Raw genomic sequence first — 13,760 nt, 5'->3', positions numbered from 1 at the left:
TAAATTAATTTTACATGTTTAAAGCGAAACAAAATAGAAATTTGATTTTCCATTTAAACGAAGAACTACTATTTTTTAATTTTTTGTAAATATTCTTGGTTTAGCTCATTTTACTTGTCATGTTGTCTTTTGCACGATTTTTTAAGGAAACGTCAATTAGAATTAGAATTTGACTAATTTACCTTATTAATTATTTGATCTCCATTTAATATTATTTTTTCTTTTACGACATTAATCTCTTTTCACATTTATTAGAGTAAGAAAAAAATGAAAAAGTAATTAAATTCTATCTTATTTTAAAATATAAATATTTTAAGTATATTTATTTTAGTAAAAATAACAAATAAATGACATGGCGGAATAGCAAATACAACGATTAAATATCTAGATTAGATCTCAAGCTAATATAAAAAAAAAAAAATTGTATGATTTGGCTACTTAACCTTTTGAAGAAAAGCGATAATATGGGGTCCATGTTTTTTTCTTTGCAATAATTTCATTTACTCCCACTAATGGGTTAATACGCATGTGGCAATGAATCCACCATTATTGACTTAATGGGAATACTTTGGGAATTACATGAATATTGTTTATTTTTTAATATGGGGTGCACGTTTTTTTTTTTTTTGACATTGCTTGTTTTTTTTTTAATATGGGATCCACGTTTTTTTTTAATATTTCTTGATTTTTTTAATATGGGGTCCGCTTTTTTTTTTTTTTACATGAGTTTGGAGATGGGGGGGGTCCACTTTTTTTTTCCTTTTTTTTTTTTTAATATTCTTGGTGTTTTTAGTATGGAGCCCACCTAATTTTTTTATTATTTTTAAATGATGACTGACGACAAAGCATGGGTTTAACCCATGCTTTCATATAGTAGTAACTAGTTTAGTGAGGCCCGTGCCAAATTCATGATACAAAGTAGTAAACTTAATTAAAAAAATATAACTTATGAACATTTTTCTATTGTATAATTTATTTAATCTAGTGACACGTTATTTGTTAGTAAGTTTTTATAACTATTAAAGTTTCTTAGTCACATAATTGAATAATTCTTAAAGAACAAATTATTTATCATGAAGGAAGTTTGGAAGGAGAATTAGCAAATATAAATGGATACAATATTCGACATTTACTAAAGAAGAAAAACTTTGGAGGTTTACATTTTCAGAAAATGTTTTTCAACAAAAAATTTAGAAAATTATTTTTTGTAGGAAAATGACTTCTTTAAAGGAAGTAAGAAAATCAGCAAGCTAGCGTCAAACAGGGTGCATTGTAATTGATGAGCACATATGGTAAGAATTCCATAAAAAACAATAAGTAACCAAATGGAGTAAGCAAGCAAAAAACTTCATATGCTTGGGAAGTTAAACCCAAGTTAAACATTTGAAGGCTTATTCAGTTTTGAGGTTGCTTTCAGCCTATCCAATATGTTCTAGCAAATGTGCTAGAAGGATTTAGGAGTTCGCCCAAAAAATAGTATCTTTAAAATTGATTATCAACCTTTGCTGCAGACAGGGGCCGATTTAGAGGTTGGGGAGGGTGTTCGAACACCCTCGGCAAAATATTACATAGTATATATAGGGTAGATTTTTTATGTTTATGTACATACATTAACTTTTGAATACCCTAAACAAATGTAAAAGGTTAGCTCAAGTGGTTCAAGGTGTTCAAAATTGTCTCTAGTGTCCTAGGTTCAATTCCAAAGAGCAAGATTATTTTTATATTTAACTTTTGTTCTTTTTTTCCCAACCGCCTGAGTGAAAATCCTGGATCCGCAATTGGTTGCGGAAGCAATACAAAGCGCCCTCAACATATACCAAAAAAAAAATATAATAAACTCTGGCATATCCCCAAATTTCTCGATCTCACATCACACGTTCACCAGAGAGGAAAAAATTATGATATACTAACATGCATTTATAGGATAACGAAAAAAAATCTAATACACATGTTTATTTATAATTAAGCTAATGGTGATGACATGAGAAAAGGTCAAGTAGAGGCTACAATTTATATAGCTTGTTGTACAAATCTTCACAACATGAGGTTGTCCTTTTAAGATAAGATCAATAGGCATGGGAGAAAATTAAAGGTAAGCTTTGGGATAAATTTGGAATTTCACCTAGGAGGGCCCCAACCAAAGTTTGTGAGGACGACAAAAAGGAGAGATTCTCCCTTATATTAAGTACTAATATATATATATATATATATATATATATATATATATAAACGTGGAATAATTTACATGATAGGGAGAGTAGTACAAAAACATAGTTAAAAACTTACATGACTTGAAGATGGATAGAGGTTTCCCTTTCGGGGAACCCAAAAACTACTTCACACTAAGAGGAAATCACTGAAAGCTTAATATTATTTTACAGGGAAATTTATTTTACAAAGGTTTTGGACTGGGAGAGGGATTGAGGCATTTGAAAGAGCAGGGAAATATAGAGTTTTTCTTGAGAGATGTTCTTATCATGTAGTTATATTTCTAAGTTTCTGTCTATCTCCCAATTTTTACCCCTTTTTTTTTTTAATTTGGACTCTGTCCAGTTATGAATCTTGTTACACTGTTCATCTCTTTCTCTTAATCTTTGTCCTTGATATCCTTCTTCTTTAACCACACTCTGATTATCACGGCCAACATCGCCCTTTATCATTTTTTGGACATTCAAACGGCCTTTCAACACCTAGGAATTTACAGGTTAATCCATCGAGTATATATATATATATATATGACATCTCTATTATTTATTTCCTTCTTTACCCTATCAGTATATCATTGTAAACTGAGTAATATTGTAATTAATTTGTCATCTATGGTACTCTTTCAAAATATGATATATATCAGGATGGTATCATAGAGGATTGAGTTTTTTTCTTGAAGGAATGAACTGTCAGTCCTCTATGATACTCTATCATTATATGATATATCATGTGGGTATTATAGAGGACTGAGTAGTATTTTTTGAAGGAATGAATCAATCTTCTATGATACACTGTCAGTATATGATATATACCATATGGGTATCATAGTGGATTGAGTTGTGTTTTTCTTGAAGGGATGAATTATTCCTCTATGATACCTTGTCAATATAGATATGTACTATGTGGATATCATAAAATACTAAGGGATTTTTTTTTTAAGGAATGAATCAGTCCTTTATGATACCCTGACAATATATGAATATACCGTATGGGTATCATAGAGGATCGAGGAGTGTTTTTTTCCCGAATAAATGAATCGGTCCTTTATGATACCCTGGCAGTATATGAATATACCGTGTGGGTATCAAAGAGGACTGAGGAGTGTTTCTTTTCGAAGAAATAAACCAGTCCTCTATGATACCCTGGCAGTATATGAATATACCGTGTGGTTTCCATAGAGGACCGAAGAGTGTTTTTTTCCTAAGAAATGAATCAGTCCTCTATGATATCTTGGCAGTATATGAATATACCATGTGGGTAACATAGAGGATCGAAAAGTGTTTTTTCGAAGAAATGAACCAGTCCTCTATGATACCTTGGCTATATATGAATTTACCATATGGGTATCATAAAGGACCGAAGAGTGTTTTTTTCGAAGAAATGAATCAGTTCTCTATGATACCCTGGCAGTATATGAATATATATACCGTGTGAGTATCATAGAGGACTGAGGAGCTTTTTTTCCGAAGAAATGAACCAGTCCTCTATGATACCCTGGAAGTATATGAATATACATGTGGGTATCATAGAGGACAAAGGAGTGTTTTTTTTTTTCAAAGAAATGAAGTAGTCCTCTATGATACCCTAGCAGTAGATGAATATACCGTGTGGGTATCATAGAGGACCTAGTAATTTTTTTTCTGAAGAAATGAACAAGTCCTCTATGATACCCTGGCAGTATATGAATATACCGTGTGAGCGTCATAGAGGATTGAACAGCATTGGAATGAATCTGCTATGTACGATACCTTTTTAGTACATTATATACCAGGTTGGTATCATAGAGAACTCAATGTTTTCTTGAATGAATGGACTGTCAGTCCTGTATGATACCATGTTAGTGTATGATATACCATGTGGGTATCATTAAAGACTGAGTAGTATTTTTTGAAGGAATGATCCAACATTCTATGATACCTTATATGTATATAATATATATCATGTGGTTATCATAGAGGACTGAGTGTTTTTCTTGAAGGAATGAACTGACAATCCCTTATGATGCCATGTTAGTATATGGTGCATACCACGTGGGTATCATAGTATACTTCAACTGCTACTGATTTGGTATACTATATGCTAAAATATGCTTTTTTGAGATATAGAAAAAAATAATATATCAGTTATCCTTCTCATTGATATAAAAATTAAAAAAAGGAGCCAAAAGGTAGAACTAGATTATGAAAAAAAAATCTGGAACTAAAGAAAAAAATAATTTGAAAAAATGAAATTAAAAAACAAGAAAAAATAAACAAAAATCGCTAAATAAAAAAAGAATAATAACTAAAACTAACAAAAAAGGTGAATGAAATTAGATTATGAAGACAAAAAACAAAAAGAAAAGAAATAGATGAAATTAAAAAGGAACAAGAAATTTAAAAAAAATAGAGCAAAAGGAGCTAAAATTAAATATGGAATCAAATTATGGTGAAAAGGAAAATAAAAATAGTATGATTTGGGAAAGAAATAAATAAACAAAAAAGGGGAAAAGGAAAAAAAAACGAAAAAAAAGGAAGTAAAGAAGAAAAGAAGATAAGAAGTAGAGAAATAAAAAAGAAAAGAAGAAAAAAATACAATTACCTACAAAAGCTATAATGGAAGGATAAATAGTTTTGGGGGCACAAAAGGTAATTATTTTATGTCTAGTAGGCATTGATGTTCTTTCCCCAAGGATTTATGCAAGTGTCAAATGGAACACCCAACGAAATGTTATTGGACTATTTTTTGGGACAAAACATTGGACAAGTTAATAGAAATTTTTACCTTTATTTACAAAATATAATGGATCTTCATTTTTCATACTTTTTTAACCAAAAAAAAATATATTTTTTTAAATTCAGTCAATGCTTAAAAATTTTGATAATTTTCTATGTATAAAAACAGTATGAAAAATGTATGAAATGTGTATATGTGTGCGAAATTTTTAATACAGCTTTCATACACAAATTTTGAGCAAACTTTTTAAGTCTTGAGCGAGATATACATAATTCATACATTTTTCTTACACAAAATTTTGAGTGATTTATTTCAGCATTAAATATTGTATGAAAGTTGTTTACAATGTTGTTGTAGTTGTATTAATTTTTCATAAACCTAACATGAACATTATACACAAAAAATATGAGCGAAATTCTAAGCCAGAGCGAGATAAACATAATTCATAATGTTTTTATACACAAAATGAGCGAAAGTTTAAGACTTGAACCAGATATACATATTTCATACATTTTTGGGAGATTGACCTATATATACATAATAAGAAAAGTATTTACAAAATATAACGAAACTTTTCAGTTTATAAAAAAAAAAAAAAAAAAAAAAAGCAATAGATTTCTTTAAAAATTTATACGAAATTTTCACTCAAATTTTTTATTTAAAAAAAAAAGAAATTATTTTTTGAAGAAAAATATATTTTTTTATTTTTTTAAAAAAAAATTAATTTTTTTCTGTCCAAGGCTTAAAAAAATCGCTCAAAAATTTGTAAATGAAAAATGTATGAAATGTGTATATCTCACTCAAAGCTTAAAAAGTTAGCTCAAAATTTTGTGTAAGAAGCTACACCAAATACCCACTAAAAGACAAATATTTACCCAGACTTACCTCCTTGAAATTTAATTATTATAGCTACTGTTCATGTGGATCAATTAATTTACCCGAATACCCCAATGATTTCGGCGTCAGATTCTTTCTTTTCGGCTTCAATTTTGCTGTCTCGCTCTCTTTTAATTTCTTTATCTAGTTGTTGTTTTTTTTTTTTTTTTTCATTTTGGTTTCTTTTCATGTTCTTTTCCTTTTTTGGTTAGGTTATTTTAAGTCTATTTTTTGTATTGTTTTTCTTTTAAATTTTGTGCCTTTTTCTATTTCTTTCTTTTTTGAGCCTTTTTCTATTTCTATCTTCTCTCTTCTTTTGTTCTTTTTAAAGATCTAAATATATAACAATAAAAGCATTTAATAACTATTTTACCTTAATAAAATTAAATAATTAGACTACAACAAGTAATCATGAGAAGGAAAAAAAAAAACTAAAGTCACTAGTTTATTTATTAAAACCTAAATTGATAGAAATATATTTTTAAAAAGTATCTTTTGCAAATGAAAATAAAACTTATATTTAAAATCGGACCATACTTCTTTGTATTTTTTCCAAAATAAATTTGCTAAAAATTATATAAAAATTAAAATATTAAAATAAAACTCTTTTTGTTGTATTTATATTTCCTGATTTTTTTCTTTTTCTATTGAATGAATGAACTTGTCCTCTATGATGACCTGTCAATATATGATATATTCCATGTGAGTATCATAAAGGATTCATGATTTTTTTTTAGGAAGGTATCAGTCATATGTGCTACCCTGTCAGTATAATATACATCATGTGGATATTATAGAGAATTAGTCCTTTATGATACTCTGTTGGTATATGGTATACTCTGTAAGTATCATAAAAGATCGAGAATTTTTTTAAAAAAAAAATTGGATCAATCCTTTATGATACCTTGGTAGTATATGATATATGCCATGTGAGTAGCATTGAGGACTGATAAGTGTTTTTGTGTTGAAGGAAAGAATCAATCCTCTATGTTATCTTGTTAGTATATGATATATCATGTGGGTACCATTGATGATTAAGGTGTGTTTTTCTTGAAGGAATGAATCTGTCCTCCATGATACCCTGTTAGTATATAGTATATGATTTATACCATGTGGGTATCATAAAGGATTGAGACATATTTTTCTCGAAGAAATGAATCGGTCCTCTATGATACCCTATCAGTATATGATATATACCGTGTGAGCATCATAGACGACTAAGTAATATTGGAATGATTTGTCATGTATGATGCCCTTTCAGTATATGATATATCATGTGAGTATCATAGATGATTGAGTTGTGTTCTTGAAGGAATGAACATGTGAGTATATAGTATATGATATATACCATGTGAATATCATAGACGATAAAGTTATGTTTTTCTTGAAGGAATGAACATGTCCTCTATGAATCTTGAAGGAATGAACATGTCCTCTATGAAACCTTGTTAGTATATAACATATGGTATATACCATGTAGGTATCATAGAGGGTCGAAGAGTGTTTTTCTTGAAGGAATGATACAATCTTTTATGATACTCTATCAGTATATGATATATACCATGTCGGTATCATAGAGGACTTAATGTTTTTCTTTAAAAAATGAACTGATAGTCCCCTATGATACCCTGTCAGTATATGATATACCATGTAGGTATCATAGAGGACTGAGTAGTAATTTTTTTGAAGAAATGATCTAATCTTCTATGATAACCTCTCAGTATATGATATATACCATGTCGTATCACAGGATACTGCAATAATATATTTCAACTGCTACTGATTTGGTATACTATATGCTAGAATAAATTATTTTTTAGATATAGAATAATAAAAAATATGCTATATCAGTTATCCTTTTTATTGATATTGATTTGGTATATTATATGCTAGAATAAATTATTTTTTAGATATAGAATAATAAAAAATATGCTATATCAGTTATCCTTTTTATTGATATATAAAAAAAATTAAAAAAACAAAGGAGCCAACTGGCGTGTAGAATAAGATTATGAAAAGAAACAGGATTAAAAACAAAGTGAAAAAAAAATAGAAAAGGAGAAAAATTGAATGAAAACTATCAGAAATTTAAAAATAAATTAAAGCAAAAAAAGTGAATGAAATTAGATCATGGATAAAAAAAATTTTAAAAACGAATTAAATGAAATAAAAAAAAGGAACAAGAAATTAAGAAATAAAAGAATAGAAAAAAAGGAGCTAGAATTAAACACAAGATCAAGTTATGGTGAAAAAGAAAATAAAGGATTATATGATTTGAAACAAATATGGAAAAAAAAAAGAAAAAAAGAAGAAGAAAAGAAGATAAGAAGTAGAGAAATAAGAAAATAAAGAAGAAAAAAGAAACAATTACCAACAAAAGCTACAATAGATAGGAAGGATAAATAATTTTAGGGGTATGAAAGTAAGGGGAGCATGAAAGAGTACTTATTTTGTGTGTAGTGGGCATGTGTGTTCTTTTCCCTAGGAAATATAGTAGCTATATAACTTGTTCTTTGGAGTATGAGGAGGTTTATGCGTATTGTTGTTAAATGTCTATTCCTCTCATCTCCTTTCTCTGATTTTAAGCTTCTCGTCCCCTTTCTTTGTTACTGTTTCATTTCTTTGTTTTCTAATTGTAATTTCCTATTTCAGTTCGTTAAAATACAATCATTTTCCTCGTTGTTGAGTATTTGGAGTAGTGTTTACTACGTCAACTCAAATTGATTTTGCAATATTTAGGTATATTTTTATAGATTAGGTAAAAAGTACTTCGAAATACAATTTTGGTAAACTAAAATTATTTAAAAAATATTTCAAGTGCAGTCAAATAAGATAGTTTGGCTCTTTAATAGTATACCCATATTTTAATTTGAGAAAATGCATAAAAACATCCTCAAATTGGTTTCAAATTATCAGTGATACACTTATCTTTTCTATGAGGTCTGAAATATGACCTTAAATGACACATCTTTGTCATCCCCCACTGAAATATTGCGCACTCTTAAAATATCATCTTTCTTTATTTCCCTATTCTTAAAATGTCATCCCCAGATCTTTGTTGCATAGTGTAATACACGCGCCTATTTTTCTGGTACCTTCTTATCTTTCTTTATTTCCCTATTCTTTCTTCTCCAATCATCTCTTCTTAAAACATGATGCCAATTACATAAGCTTTTTGGTTGTATTTGTCAATATATATTCTTGTTTCCAAAATTTTGTTGCTGCATTTGATGCCTCCCCTTCAATATATATTTTTTTTTTTCGTTTTTGGATCTTTTACTTACTCATTTTTTCTCCTTCTTGAATCAATTCCTTTTATGGTGATCTTTGCAGTAAACAACCTCCACGTTTTCATAGATAAAATTAACTTGAAAATAAAATGTTAGTAAACCACTAAGATGTCAACTAATTGAGATAAGTGATACTTATAAATTTGCAAAAACATGTCTTATTCATCCTAATTTTATAATTCAATTTGAGTAATAACTATGTGAGTCCGATGGATTCAGCTTTGGTGAGGAATGAAATCTTAGGGGAAGTTATTCATTTGATTGTACTTTACATTACATTATTGATATATTAGATACTGATAAATGAATAAGTAAGTGGCCGAGAATATTTTCCGGTGAGGTGAAGAAATTGAATGATTCTCTTTCTTTGTTTTGGTTGTGCTGTGTGTTTTTCAGAGAAGATTTTAAAGGTTTTGGTAATGAAAAAAGATTACTGTAGGTTAAGAAGAAAGAAGGAGAAGATTGAAATATTTGAGGGGGACAATGTGCTTTTCAATGGCTTTGTTGCAGAGCTGTAAAAGAGGAAAGAGGTTAGAGAGAGAGAAAGAGATTATATCTAATCAAATTTAATTAATTGTATAGTTTCTAATTAATAAACACTTGTCAAATTAGTTTTTTTTTTTTATATACTTTTTTGGCTCACACTTGCCTACAAGAGAGTGAACACATTTGCTGTGTCACATTATCACTTAAGGATATATATATTTAGTTTAAAATAGTTTAGGATGGTCATAGAACTCCCACAAAGTGTAAATATATTACTGGTAATTAGAGACAAGTTTGAGGGTGTTTTTGTGTATTTTTCCTTTTAATTTTGTGGAACTTTTCTCTTACTTAATTAGTCTGTTAAAAAAAAAGAAATATTTATTTTTCTAAAAGAACATAATCTTAAATTTTATATTTTGCAATTACTTTATATTCACGAAATTTTCATGACACCTCTTATCCAAAAGGTTCAAACGCTTTCTTTAATTTGATTTTTCACGGTTGCCCTTCAATCCTACGCACAGTGAACCAATAATGAGCAACATATAGAGACTACTAGAAGGGAACAGATTTATTCATATATCTATAAAATAAAACGTGCAATTAAAGGACGGATGCCATGCAATTCCAGGTAGCAATAATGAAAAGTTTTATTCTGGATGAGGCACAACTGTGTGTGACGGGGATTATTTAATTGATTTTATAATGCGGGACCTATCACATCATCTCACCCCACCTGCTACCATTCTCTCCAATACACTGTTTTTTGTTTCCTCGTTTCCCTCGCTATTCACTCTCCTCTTTTTTTACACATTTCATCAAACTTTGGAACCAATTTTATTATATGGAGATCATAATTCTTTAAGAAATTTTGAGTAAATTTTATCGATGGTCGTCTGACTTTAAGAATTTTGAGTAAATTTTTTTATATGAATAGTTTTTATTTTTATTATAAAGGTCATTCGATTTTAAAACTTACCAAACCTTTTTTTTTTTTTTTTAATTTTTCACCTAAAAATCATTCAACTTTAAAGTTTACAACACAACTATTTTCTTTTTCATATAAAAGTCATTCAACATTGGCCAAGTTAACTAAAAAATAAATTTAGGTAATAATTCACATTGGCCAACCTGAATGAGTGATCGTTCGAATTGTAATTTGCTTTTGTTGGTATGGTAATAATTCACATTTTATTGCCAAAAAAAAAAAAACTAAAACATAAATTTTACCTGAATTTTAATATTTTGTACAAAAAAATATTGCATGGCTCTCCTAAATAAGTTAGTTAAATTCAAAATAAATTTGAAACCTCCCCCAAATAATTTGCATCATGACGCTAAATTAGTTATGATATGCAATATTCAGAGGCGAATCCAGGATTTCATGAGGATGGATTCACCATTACTTTAAGATAAGATATAAATTTTTATGGGGACATCGACTTCCCGAGCAAAAGATAATTAATTACATTTTTTTAAGAAGTAAGTTGTTTTATAATTACAATGGCATCAAAGAGATGCATACTTGTAAAGAAGAGGAAATATCAACTCATATAAAAATAACAAAAACCTATCATAAGTCTAAAGAGCTGACAAATTCAAGAGCCTTTCATAACACTACAGAGCTAATAAAATCCAAAAAACTAAACAACCCTACTATTACACCCTTTCGCATTCAAAAATAAGGGAATCACACCCTTCCAAATTTATAATAAAATAGATGAATCACACTCCTTTTGCATTCAAATGTAAGAGACCCTTCCACATTTATAATAAATTAGAGGAATCACTCCCCTTTCGCATTCAAAATTATAGAAAAGTGTTCATTACCGTCTACCGAGCTCGAAATTTAGTGCAAATACGATCCAAGAGGTCCAAAACTTTACAGCCGCAGTGCAAATGGTACTTCTCCTTTGAAACAAAATGATGACTCCAACCTAAAAATGAATTTTTTTCAAATTCCTTAAAACCCATAAACCCCAAAATTCAAAAGAACCAAGAAAATGAGCTTTCAAAAGTCAAAACCCATAAACCCCAAAATTTAAAAACTCAAAAAAACCAATAAAATTCAGAAACCCAAATTCAAAAATCAATAAAAAGACCAAAAGGGTGTTCGAAATTCAAATTCAAGACTTACCAGACAACTTGTTGTTCTGAGATATTTTGTTTTGGGATTAGAGAATAATATTATAATAGAGAATAAATATGAGAATGGAGAATAGATTTTGCCTTTTGAAACTTGGGACTCTAATTTTACTTGATGAGTTTTGGTGGGTTCATTGCTAGCTTGCAGCTTAACTATCAACTATGGGTTTCTAAGTTTCTTGATTGTCATGACTTATGAGTTCATCGTTGCGGTGCAGCCATGGAGTTTTTTTTTTTTTTTTTTAAAATAAAAATAAAAATTGAGACTTGGTATAACTAGAAATAAAGGAAAGAAAAGTATATGATGCATTATGAAGTAAAAAAGTAATAATATAAAAAGGAAGGTAAAAAGGTAGCTTTAGAAAATAATAGCAAAAATTAAACAAGCTGCCCAAGCTGGGGATTGAAACCGTGACATTAGATATACTTTTAGAATTATACACATAATATATCGAGATTAGTCGAGTGACGATGTGTTCACGTGACCCAAAATTTACATACAAATTCGCCCCTGGCAATGTTACATTTGCTTTCCTTATTTTGATTTCTTGTGATAATTTTAACTCATTATCATTAATGTCAAATAATACACAGCGTTGTGATAACGGAAACTTTTGGGTGATTGGTAAACCTGACATGACTGCACAGGGGCTTAGGTTCGCGGTAACTAGTCGTGTCCCAGTAGTTCTAGACGGCGTTTTTCAAATTGAGAAATTTACTAGGACATCACCTTTTTACAAGATAAGGCATTGACCCGACCGATCTACATGTCCAAAATGCCCCTGTTCAGACGTGGGCTTGACATCCCATATTGGACACAGTCGTCTGGTTCTCATTAACCAACCTTTTTTCTTCATCTTCAAGAAAGTCCAGAAGAGTTGTACTGATGCATAATGAATATCCTCATAATTAATTATGCTTAACCTGGCTTTCTAAATAATGTGGATATCGATCTATCGCTTGTATGTATTTTTGATATTCCGTTCTATGTAATACTGCTTATGAAGCATATGAATAAAGAAGCTAGGTTCTAAATTTATTAATCTTCTCTATTATTCCCACAATATATTGAAATATTTTATTATTATTATTATTATTATTATCATTAGAACTCCAAACAAAAAGGAATACACAAGAATACAAGATGCACCCACAATAAGAAAGAAAACTGTTGATGGTAGATTATTTCAACAATTGGTGAGATGCTTAAGCATAAGGGTGTCAAATGGGAGGCTCGGTTGGGCAGAATAATGTAATGATCGAGTCAATAAATGAACATATTAATGAGCCGTCTAAAAAATATTTGTATTGGGATGAGCTAGCAAGGTAAAGATTGTTAAATAACGGCTCATAACCACCCCGTCGAGCTCTTACGAAATATTAATTTTTTTGTGTTTAGTTTCTTTAAATTTGCTTAGTTATCAAACAAGTCTAACGAGACCTTTTTTTTTTTTTCTCTTGCTATATACTATAACTTTTTAAGCTAGGAGAAAAGTTTAAAAAAATATTTTGTCATAATTGATTATGGGTCAATTGGACTACATATTTAACCTAACTTTTAGATGATTCGAATTAAGCAGAAATGGACTGAGTTTAGAAATGAGGGGTATATATTAACCGTCCCAAATTAACTTCATGAATCTGCAATGGGCATCCTCCGGAAGGACACTCATTTCATTTTTGGTCTTGTTAACACGTCTTCAACAATTTTAGATTCTTCCTCCTACTCCATTTGCTTTTCCCTAGGTATAGGTAGTTCCGCAGGTAACTGATAAAAGCATGAAAATGGGTTGCTTTCCAAACAGGCCCTTAGGGAAATTGTGTTTTGGACATGGGATCAGTTTGAAGGTAATTTGAATTATTTTCAGATCAAAATTTAAATTTCATCATTATTGGACCCACCTTAAAATAAAACGAAAAACAGCATATTGTACAGTGTACACATTGTGTGACTGACAATGACAAGGAAAGGACTTGCCATTGTTGCGAAGCGGAATACCGAAGAAGAAAAGTTGATTAATCAATGACAAGAAAAGGACT

General features: G+C 29.5%; 1 long non-coding RNA gene across 1 annotated transcript in view; it reads right to left on the bottom strand.

The window, feature by feature from the left end:
• LOC132036970 (uncharacterized) overlaps window positions 1–12,853 on the bottom strand; it is a 31,607-nt gene extending 18,754 nt beyond the window's left edge. Inside the window, exon 1 of the long non-coding RNA XR_009409722.1 lies at window positions 12,645–12,853. This is a non-coding gene — a long non-coding RNA (uncharacterized LOC132036970). The remainder of the gene's footprint in view (window positions 1–12,644) is intronic.
• Between the last annotated feature and the right edge of the window lie 907 nt (window positions 12,854–13,760).

The sequence above is a fragment of the Lycium ferocissimum genome, chromosome 11, assembly GCF_029784015.1.
Source record: "Lycium ferocissimum isolate CSIRO_LF1 chromosome 11, AGI_CSIRO_Lferr_CH_V1, whole genome shotgun sequence".
In the NCBI taxonomy this organism is placed as follows: Eukaryota; Viridiplantae; Streptophyta; class Magnoliopsida; order Solanales; family Solanaceae; genus Lycium; species Lycium ferocissimum.
The sequence above is the reverse complement of the archived record's forward strand: the minus strand, read 5'-3'. Positions and strand labels throughout refer to the sequence as shown.